General features: G+C 43.5%; 1 long non-coding RNA gene across 1 annotated transcript in view; it reads right to left on the bottom strand.

The window, feature by feature from the left end:
- The window catches only part of LOC112985718 (uncharacterized), a 176,130-nt gene that overhangs the window by 267 nt on the left and 165,863 nt on the right, over nucleotides 1-10,000 (bottom strand). Inside the window, exons 5-6 of the long non-coding RNA XR_003259807.2 lie at nucleotides 8,683-8,814; nucleotides 7,722-7,815 (exon numbers count right to left, since the gene is read on the bottom strand). This is a non-coding gene — a long non-coding RNA (uncharacterized LOC112985718). The remainder of the gene's footprint in view (nucleotides 1-7,721; nucleotides 7,816-8,682; nucleotides 8,815-10,000) is intronic.

The raw sequence follows: 10,000 nt of genomic DNA, 5'->3' as shown, positions 1-10,000 counted from the left end.
CTTTCTCTCCTGAAGCCCCCACAGAGAACGGGTCGCAGTGTCTGTAGCAAACACGTTGCAATGCCCCTGGCACCGCAAGCCCCGCCACCCCGTTGCTGTGCACATGGATTTTGTGGCCCAGGGAAGGGCGACAGAATTCAGAGCCGGGAGGCTGCCGCCCCTCCGCAAGGGTGCCGTGCTCATCGCTGCGCCGGGGGGTTGTCTCCAGCTTGAAGTAAATACGAGGCCCTCCTGCGTGCCAGTCCCAGGGATGCTAGTGACTTCTCGCTGCCCTCGGCTAGCTTGTTTTTAATTTAAGAACCATGCAAGTGCACTTAAACAACCATTGTTTACTGGTGTCATTGTTATCAAAGCAAGTAAAGACATCAGCATCTGTGTTGTCCTCGGGTTTTATTCTCATTGTGTCAGGCTACAATGGGACTTTGCGAAGCTAGTTCTTGTCTAAGGGCACCATTCAGCAGGAAATTGATTTCCACGGGTGACAGGCGCAGGGGCTCCACGGGTCCCCGGGTGAGGCGCGCGGCCCATCGCCGTGCTGCGGGTCTCTCGCCCCTTTCTGCTCGGGCCAGGGCTCCCAAGTCCTCTCTGCCTTTTACTGCCCCGCACGTCCGCCTGCAGAGCACGAAGGCATCGGTGCCTGTGCACAGCCAGTGTTTCCCCCGGCCCGGACCCCGTTCCAATGAGGTGAACGCTAAGCAAAGAGGGACGCACATGTGGGGCAGGGGGGGCAGAGATTTTTACAGGGACTAACTGACGACGCATCACCACGGACAGGAGCCTTAAGGGCAAAACACAGTGCCTGTCAGTTCACGTTTGTCTGGTCTCGGAGAAGAGGCATTTTCAGGCTCTGCATCATGATAGCTATAACAAGCTGAGTTGAGAGACTTCAATACATGCCCGGCTATGAGGAGGGACACTGATGAGAAAGCTTATGTGTGCCTACTCGCATTCATTTCATACAAGCAGACACTTAGCTCATTCAGAACTACAGCTGGCATGATAAGCCTTTGAGAGGAGGAAATACATATGAGAGTGTTCAGTTCCCAGTCAGGGTTATGCCATTTTTAATGGCCATACACTTACCCTGTCTGGTGCATTTATTCCTTTTCGAGCACAACTCGATTCAATGATTTTCGTCATTTTTTTTCACCTCTGTTGACATTGTCTGACAAGACTGTTCAGGCTCAGGCTGCTTAGGAAAAATAAACTTTGGTGCCAGATTTTGAGCCATCCGTAGTGTTCTCTCTCATCTTTATTCTATTATTCCATTGCAAAGAGACTTTCAGCTCAAGCGCCACAGTGGAAAGAAAACAGCTCCAGCTTTTTTTTTTCCTCTCCTTTTTTCCATCTTGTGATCTTAACCCAGCTGGTGAGGGAGAAAATTCCCATGTGCGGCATGTGGGAGGAGCTCAATTGTGCAAGCTCCACGCTCGCAAAGTGTTTGGCATGGATCCGCTCGCTGCCTTTGTTTTCCCTGGGCCGGACAGAGAGGGAAGCCCCATTCGGCACAGTCACAGCCGCCACCTGTTGCGCTGCGCTACGTCCCGGGAACCCGCCGGCTGGGGAATCTCTCCGAGCTCCGGGCCTTGATCTCCAGGGCAGTTGGAGATACCGGGGTGGGCACTTGTCCCCACAGTTTTCTTGCTTGAAAACATGAAGCAGATGGGTTTGGGAATCCAAATGGAGAGGAGATCCTTGAAGCAACTTGAGCACTGCTTTGGTGCAGGCTACTATGAGGAACTTTAAAGCTCTGTGTAACATAGGTGGACTTAGGCAGACTATCTGGTAAATCACTGTGGTCAGAAATTTTGCTGCCATAGGCTACTCTACTCTAGAAATATTAAGTACCTCTAGCCTTAGCACAGGAAACAGCAGGAAACTGCAAAGAGAAAGATCTTACTAACCATGTCAATGACATTTGTAGGACATCCACCACATTTCTCCCTTCCTATGTGTGGTAGAGGTTAAATCAATCTCTGTTCCTATGCACTTCCCTGTACATACGTAGAGCAAGAAAAAAAAAAGGCATATCACTAATGCAGCTAATTCTCAGTATCTTGAAGCAATTGACACAAGTACATGAATTAACTCATCACTTTACATCACTTGAGGCAAATGTGCTATTTGGAGTACCTCTTGGTAAGAATAAGCAATTTAAGATCCATTAGTATTTGGAATATTCTGCTTCATTAAAACCACAGTCATCCCTAAATGTAAATGAGTGTAGGGAAGATGCTATCAACCTCTTGGTTATACTAGGCAAAATTAAAAACTCTTTATTTTGCAGAGTACTGTAAAAGGGTTTTAATGTAAATCTGAAAGAGGCCTCAGGTTTCCAAAAGAGGGTTCTCCTACCTTTGCTTGAAGTTTCTCATAACCTTTTTAAGTTTGAAAACTACAGTTTAGAGGAAAGGGGAGAAAGTAGTTCTGGTAGATGGAGCTTAAATTTAAGTTGTTAATAACATTCCCTGGTGGTTTTGTAAAGCACTGTCTGTGCTGTATTCTGCTACTTACCCATCAAAATTCATTCTCCCTATTGATAATGACAACAGTGCCTAAGATTTTGGGAGAGTTGGAATTATTCTTTTTAAAAATAAATATCTATTCTCTGCTATAATTCAAAATTTCCAAGTGGTTCAAGGCCCCCTTGTCCTGGACTTGAACTGAAGAACTTCTAAGATCAAATCACTTCTCTTTCATTTATGATAATGTGTGCTAATATGGTAAGTATTATAAATCAAATGTAAAACCAGTGGTCAGAGATCTTAAGCAGACTTTTGATACACCCACACTGCACTGAACAAAAGTATTAAGATTTGCTCAACACTTACAGTAGCGAAACGGGAAGAATCCGAAAAACTTCTAGAAAAATGACTGTTCTTTCTCTCCTTCATTCAGTTACATTGAAGCCTCAAGAAGTTTCTCAACTATAAAAAATAATTTTGTCTAAGCAGTAAAGGTAGGGATGTAACAGAAGCCACAGGGATTTCTGGAAAAAGTAAATCCTTTTGCAGTAGTGCCTAATTTAGTCTTAAGTCTTTTCCAAATGTTGAAACACACTGTCAGGGCAACAGACCTTACATTTCATACAAAACTGCAATGTCTGTAGTTAATGGTTGTAGACTGAATGAGAGAGGGGTACTATTTCATTACGGAAAAATGAATAGTTTGATCCTTGCTAACACAGATTACAGCCTGCCTTTCCTCATCAAGGGACTAGTCCTGCTTTCACAGAAGTCACTGCTTTAGGTGGGACTACATTAGAGTGTGTGCTGCCCCTCCTTGATCAGAGTAACCGATCAAGGCAACAGATACAAAAGTGTGTCGAGGTTGGTACCATAACGCTACTGAAAGGCAATTATTAGGTGATGGAAAAGTAAAGGACGTCCTGACTTTTTATCTTAGGCGCATAAAATGTGTTCTGAGACTATTGAGACTGTGTCCCATATGCTCTGTGTCCCAGAGCTAGATTAACTCTGAAAAATCCAAAAATTGTTTCCATAACCAAACAAAGGCGCTGGACTCTGGTGCATCAGGATTAGTGTTCTGCAGCAGTAGGGAAGATACTTTATAATTAAGCCTGCACCCTCCAGCAGATCTCGGTTGGAGGTACCAGCAGTCTTTGGCAAAAACTGGTTTGAAATCAGCCTAGCTTCCGGCTGAATAGCTCGGCTGGTGAGGAAGAAAAGCCTGTGTGTTTCTATGGCTCCCACACAGCAAAAGCTCGCTTAGAATCTCTGAAAATGTAGACCTAACACATCTCTATATTCTTGCTTTCCAACTCTAGGCAAAATTTATGATTCTGTAAACAGACAACAAAAAAGCGCCGTAATTACAAGATTGGTTGCAGAATTACAGAATTAACCATTAATTTTCTGTTCAAATGGATATGATGGACACAACGCAAAGTGATCCATAAACAACAGGAGTGGAAATTAGGGTAAATCTGAAGTTCTTTGCCTTTCTTGGTTACTGAAACATGTATACACACAATGGAGAGGTAGAACCCAGTGTCAGGAAGAAAACCTGTGCTGGCTGGATTGCAAGAACAGCGTTGCAAAGGCTGTCGGCCTGAAGTTTGGGGCAGGCTAAGTAGGGTCTTCCACCTGACTCATAAGTATTCCACATCAATATCTCAGATAAATGTATAAGGCATTTGAACACAGAAATAGTATCAAGAGTACTTCCCTCATAGCTCAATCAAGCTGTGACAACAGGTCCTGAAAGAGGATATTTTTATAATACTTCATCCTGTCTTCATCTGTTTTTTCAACGTCTGGTTGTTCAGAGAAGAACAGCAAAGTCCCTTTATGTTGAATGGGTTTAAGGGCAGCTGATTGTTTATCTCCCTTAAGGTACACAGTGCCTCATGTCTCTGCATCAGAGTGAGACCAAGGTTTGTGCAGGGCAAATTCCACAGTAATGTTAGTTTTAAAGTTGGGTTAATGTTAGCTTATTCTGGCTGCTCCAATCATCCTTCTTTCCCAACTCTCCATTGCTGTACAACCTGCTCAGCAATAGCTCAAAGTAGATAGCACTTACAGGTGTAAATTTAGTGCACCGTTGTCAAAAGCTGACTCATTACCATGTCTTCGAGGTGGCCCATTTCCACAAGCCTTCTCTTTGGTAAGACAGCGCACAGACTGGGTCCCTAAGGCTGCAGAGGAAACGGGGGCTGATGACTTGTGCTCTGCTCCTTTTGGTATTGGTCTGGCATTTCCTCAGGTCTGGTGTCACAGCGCCCGGCTTTGGACTCCTGCCCACCTCCATCGACACCACGTTCTTGGTGCCTGGCACACTGCCATGGCACATTCCAAATGAAGAAATCCCCACCCTCTAATTCTGTGGCATTTTGGCAGTTTCCTGACCACAGACTTATGCAGTCAAAGGGCCTGAAATGAGACTAATAGAGCATCTTGCAATTCTTAGAGCTCCTATTTTAGACACTTTACAAACTCAAGTAGACCTTGCTTCACTGCTTCACACTCAGTTCAGATTTGAAAGAGATCTTGGCAACTCTGATAGCTAGAGACATTTTTAAGTGATTACTAAGACTGCACACTTACAGTAAAGGATGAATCCTACAGGACTCTGCCTACATTTCCTGTTAACGTCAGACAGCAATTCATCCAAATAAAGTAGGTAACAAGTGGATTTTTTCATATGCATCAATAACAAAGTCTAAACAACAGGAAGAACAAGAAAGTACTTAATACACAATAATTTCAGAGTAAAACAGATTAAAAAATACTCTCTGAAAGAAAACAAAGCTATTTATATCATAAGTTCCCCTGCCAAGTCTCCAAATTACACTTTTAGCTATCTAAATACAGATAACATTAAACTCACTTTTCATTTTCCCATTACTGCACCAGCTACCTCTGTGACACATATTGCTCCTGCCTACTCTTATATGGAGGAGAACATCTTCTGTGTATCTCAATGCCACCGACACCTGGGACTGTACTTCTTCAGGGTAACTTCTGCAGCTCTGGGTATCAAGGTATCAAAAGCCGAATCTCTCAGTGGCCCCTTGTGCTATGAAGCCCAACCTTCCTCGAGCTGACTCTGCACCAGCCCGAGGTCCGGCAGCATCCCAGGATGGTGTCACTGCCGCTGCCCAGGCACAGTAGGGGGAATCCTGTTTTCTCACAGATGGCCCAGATTTGCTGTGTGCAGCCAAGGGACATGTACCACTAAATGGCAGGCTGTTTGGCTGGAGGCTTGCAGGCTGGTACAACCTAATCATGCTGGGTACTGCCACGCATCTGTATACCTTTCCCAAGGATCACAGTAGGGGTCCTCAGAAACAGGCCAACTATTCACTGCTGTGACCAGATATAGCTGTATTTACATGTTGCTTTTTCTATTTTTATGTTGTCAGCACCTTTAATGAGAAAATCCTGTTGTTACTTTCCACGCTATCTGTGTAACTTGCTTTTTTCTAATGCAAAGCATTATTTATTTACTAAGCATTTATTTGCTATAATTTGGGGCAAATTTTCTTCTTTGTTTGCTGTTTTTTTCCAGAAACAGTGTCAAGGAAGCCTCTAGCCACTTGGCAATACTAGTTGCAAAGCTCTCCCTCATTTCCTTATAGCAGAAAGCTTCTGTGCTCACACTGAAAAGGACCATATGCTAAGAAATCCACTGTTGCCTTTGTGCCCCCATATAGCATTTCTCTTTCTTTCCTTAGGGAAGAGCAGTCACAGAGAGTCCTCTTCCTTTGTGTTAAGAGGTGGAAGCACTCACCGTGATAGTGGTACTGCCTTACCCAAATGGGCCAAGAGATAAAAAACTCCAAGCTATTCTCACTATTGAAGGTGTGAAATAGATTTGTAAAAATATCTATGTATCCATGTATCAATGTATGTAGCTATATTTATTTATTTGTATGTACATATATTTCTTATCCTTGCATGTTGTTCTCTCTGGTAACCTGATATTCCTGCAAGTCTATTTCTTTGTTGCATTGTTGGCTTTACTTCCTGTCAAATTATTTCATTTTATTTAGCTTCACCTGTCAAAATACATGACTTAATTCTCTTTGCAATGACCTGCCACTGCTCCTTAGTCACCAGTGACAGGATGCAGCAAATGCATGCCTGCAAAGCCTATGCCATGAAAATCACCTGGGTACCTTTACATACACATAAGCAGAGAAGACAGACCCAGACTGAAATGCCTTGACCAGCTTAACTCTGCTCTCAGGTGCTGCCAAGCAAGCAACCTCTGCTCACACACATGATCCTTTCATATCTTTGATCGGTGGGTTGCAAAATATCAGAGGTTTAGGCCTGACATAACAGATATTCCCATTTATTTATCTGAATTAATTCCTCACCAATTCTAAAACACTCTCTGGAGGATTTATTTTGTGGGGGGCTCTTTTCAGTAATGCCACTTTCTGCTATAATTAGTGTTCTGAAATAATTTCTTATTCTATGAATCGACTGCATACTACCTGACTAAAGGGAGCCGGGAAAGGAGGAGCTCTTTATAAACCTACTGTATTTGTTTTTGTCATTTTCACTGGTATGATGCTGGTTGTTATAGTTTATCTGACTTCTCACTCAATGTGCAGAAGTATGACACCTCCACAGCACCCTGCAGCAGCAGAAGTCCTTGTCTGGCTAGCCTGACGCTTGTCCAGCAAGCCATTACTTGCACTGGGAGTGGTGAAATGCGAAGCCAGAGAACGCTTTTAGCCCTCTTGGGTAAACAGGTATCTCTTTCATCTTGCCTGCAGAAGTGAGTGAGTGGGAAGTGGTATTACACAAGACTTTGTGTTGATGCTGTTCAAAGTGGTGAGTTTTACCCTTAGTGTTACACAGAGGGAACACATGAGGGACCAGTGATTGATGATCTTCATGAAGCTCATTTTCACTCAGCAGTGCTGCATTTCAGAAGGGTGATACTCACTAAATTCTAAATTTTCTCTCACATGTTTCCCACCCTCCCAGGGAAATGGAAAAGTCATTAACTCCTCTAACAGCTTTTGGGGTAATCTGGAAACATTAAGTAGCAGACATTGCAAATTTACCTATAGGAGAAAAGGTCCATAATGGGCCCCCTTTAACAATAAAAGCTGACAACAATACATCAATCAAAGAATTGGGAGAAAATCTGTAAGAAAATAACTCTGTCCATAGAAGCAAAGGTCTCAACAAGGATTCAGGACTTCCATGGGATCAGGGATAAACAAGGAGGCTATGTCTAACCTGTAAGCTTGAGTTTAGGTACCCGAAGAAATGGAATCAGAACTGGAAGCTTTGGAAGGATGCTTGACTGATCTTGCAGATGCGGTTACACAGCCTGAATAAGGAAAAAATAGATGGCTCATGTTATCTGTTAAAATGAGGAAATACTCCTGTTTGGGAGAGATTAGCTGAGATGCTTCCAAGCATGAGCCCTTCTTAAAAAGGGCACAAATGTAGAGATTATCAAGGACCTGAAAGGGTGTGTAGGTAATACCTGGGGACTGTTTGCCAGTGGCAGTTTGTCAGGAGTACACTCTCTGCAGCAAAATGCCCAGTAGAGAAGAAGATTGCAGTGGCTGATGCAGGTGCATCCTCCTGTCTAAGAGGGACAAATAAGCAGCTTGCTCCTCCTCATAAGTGGTACCAACTGCAGAGGCAATAGTGCTGGGTTAGGGCACTCGTACAGCTCATCCTCCAGTGCTTCCTGTAAGAAGCGGCAGCTGCTCAGCCCCCCGCCCCTGATGCATGCCTGAGCAGCACCTCGCAGGGTGCACAGTGTCAGTAGGAAATTGGAGTAATGAGCCTCAATTAAGCAGCTCCCCATATAGTCATGGATGAACTGGTCCCAGCAAGAGTATCTAGATCCAGTGGCTCAGTGGGGTTGTTGTGTGATGTGCAGCTGGTTCAAAGCTGTTTGCAAAATGCTGAATATTCCTCCCAGTGGGGCTCACTTGCCCTGTTGAGTACCACACACCCAGGGTGTAACCAGGGGGGCCACAAAGGCAGAAGATTTTAATGCCACCCCTTCCATTTTTACACATGCCTATTTACCAAGAAAAAAGGATAGACAAAGCGGGGAAATGTCTCCACCTTCAAAAAATCAGGAAGGCTTCAGCTGATGTAACACTGGTTCCCTTTTGCAATGAAATTTGGATATCATTTAGCTTTGCTCTCATCAGTGTGTACACAGGGCAACACTCACCTTCATTCAGAGGGCCAGCACAAAGTTTTTTGCCTCCTCTGCTTCCCAAATGTCTTCAGTGTGGGATTTACATGGTGGCCAGAATTTTTGCAGCCTTTTCCCACTGGTGTATTTCTACAGAAATATACAGATCTGAAAAGATAAAACATTTATTCCCATTAAGAGTACTTAGGGAGAAAAAAAAAAAACAGTCTTGTTTAAATTTAGTATCATTACATTTAGGTGCCTGCCCCCCCCCCCCCCCCCAATCAGGGCTCTTTCTGCAGCTGCTTTCATATAAACTGTGCTCCTCAACTTCAAGCCATGATGGAAATGAGAGGTCAGCCTCTGATCTCTCTGAGGTTAGGCCACAGAAACTGCCCAGGGAAACTGCACACTTCCTTTAGGGAAGTGATGCTGCTTTCGCGCTTTGGCAATGCCATGTGTGTCACTTGGCAGACTTTTGCTGTGATAGCATACCAAGTTTGCAAAACTGTTATTTATCAACTTGCATTCAGTAATTAGAGGAGCAATACGGTTCATTGCAGAAGACAACTGAGCTGGGCATCTGCTTGGCAAGGTGACCTTCTGGAGGCACAGTGCTGGGGCACTTCTGGCTTGGGTTTGGGCAAGGAGGGAACTGAGCTGCACCCCCTGCAGAGTGGCGTTCAAAGGAGAAGATGAGAAGCCTAACTAATTCAAGGGTCCCAGGTACTCAGGAAAAGGTTTTATTGATTGACAGTAAGACAATGTTTGCATAATTGCCCAAACATGTAGCCTTTGAATAATAACAACATTGTTAATCTCTGAGATACACTTTATTTTCAGAAGTGACCTGGTAACAGCAGAAGCAAAACACTCAATTTCACAGTTACATCGAAACAAAAATAATTACAGAATGCATGCAGAAATTAAAATCTATTACAGGCAATTTGTGTTAGGAAACTAAACATCCCCTAAAGCTAGACAACCACAACCATTTCATTCTGGTTTTGTTACGATTGGTTATTCTCACTATATCACTATTTAGGACTGAGATCTTTCCTTTGCATGTGCTCTAATCCCATTCTTTTGCTGTCTTCCATCATGCTAGAGATATTCTAGGTCTAGGCAATGTGGGTATTCAATTTTTCAGGTTATGTAATTAAAATGTAACTACAACTATCTTATTTTTTCATTTTTCTCATCACAGGAAATTACATACTGAATTCTAAGAAACTTTATGAACGTTTCCAATTTTGGGTCTTATCCAGCATTCACTGTAGGCATATGGGATCCCTTCCCATGAATTCAGCAAACACTGATACAAGTAATACAGGAACAATAAAGTGCCTGCAAA

Source organism: Dromaius novaehollandiae, chromosome 5, assembly GCF_036370855.1.
Source record: "Dromaius novaehollandiae isolate bDroNov1 chromosome 5, bDroNov1.hap1, whole genome shotgun sequence".
NCBI classification, from domain to species: Eukaryota; Metazoa; Chordata; class Aves; order Casuariiformes; family Dromaiidae; genus Dromaius; species Dromaius novaehollandiae.
Note: the sequence above shows the minus strand (reverse complement) of the source record. Positions and strands in the feature narration are given on the sequence as shown.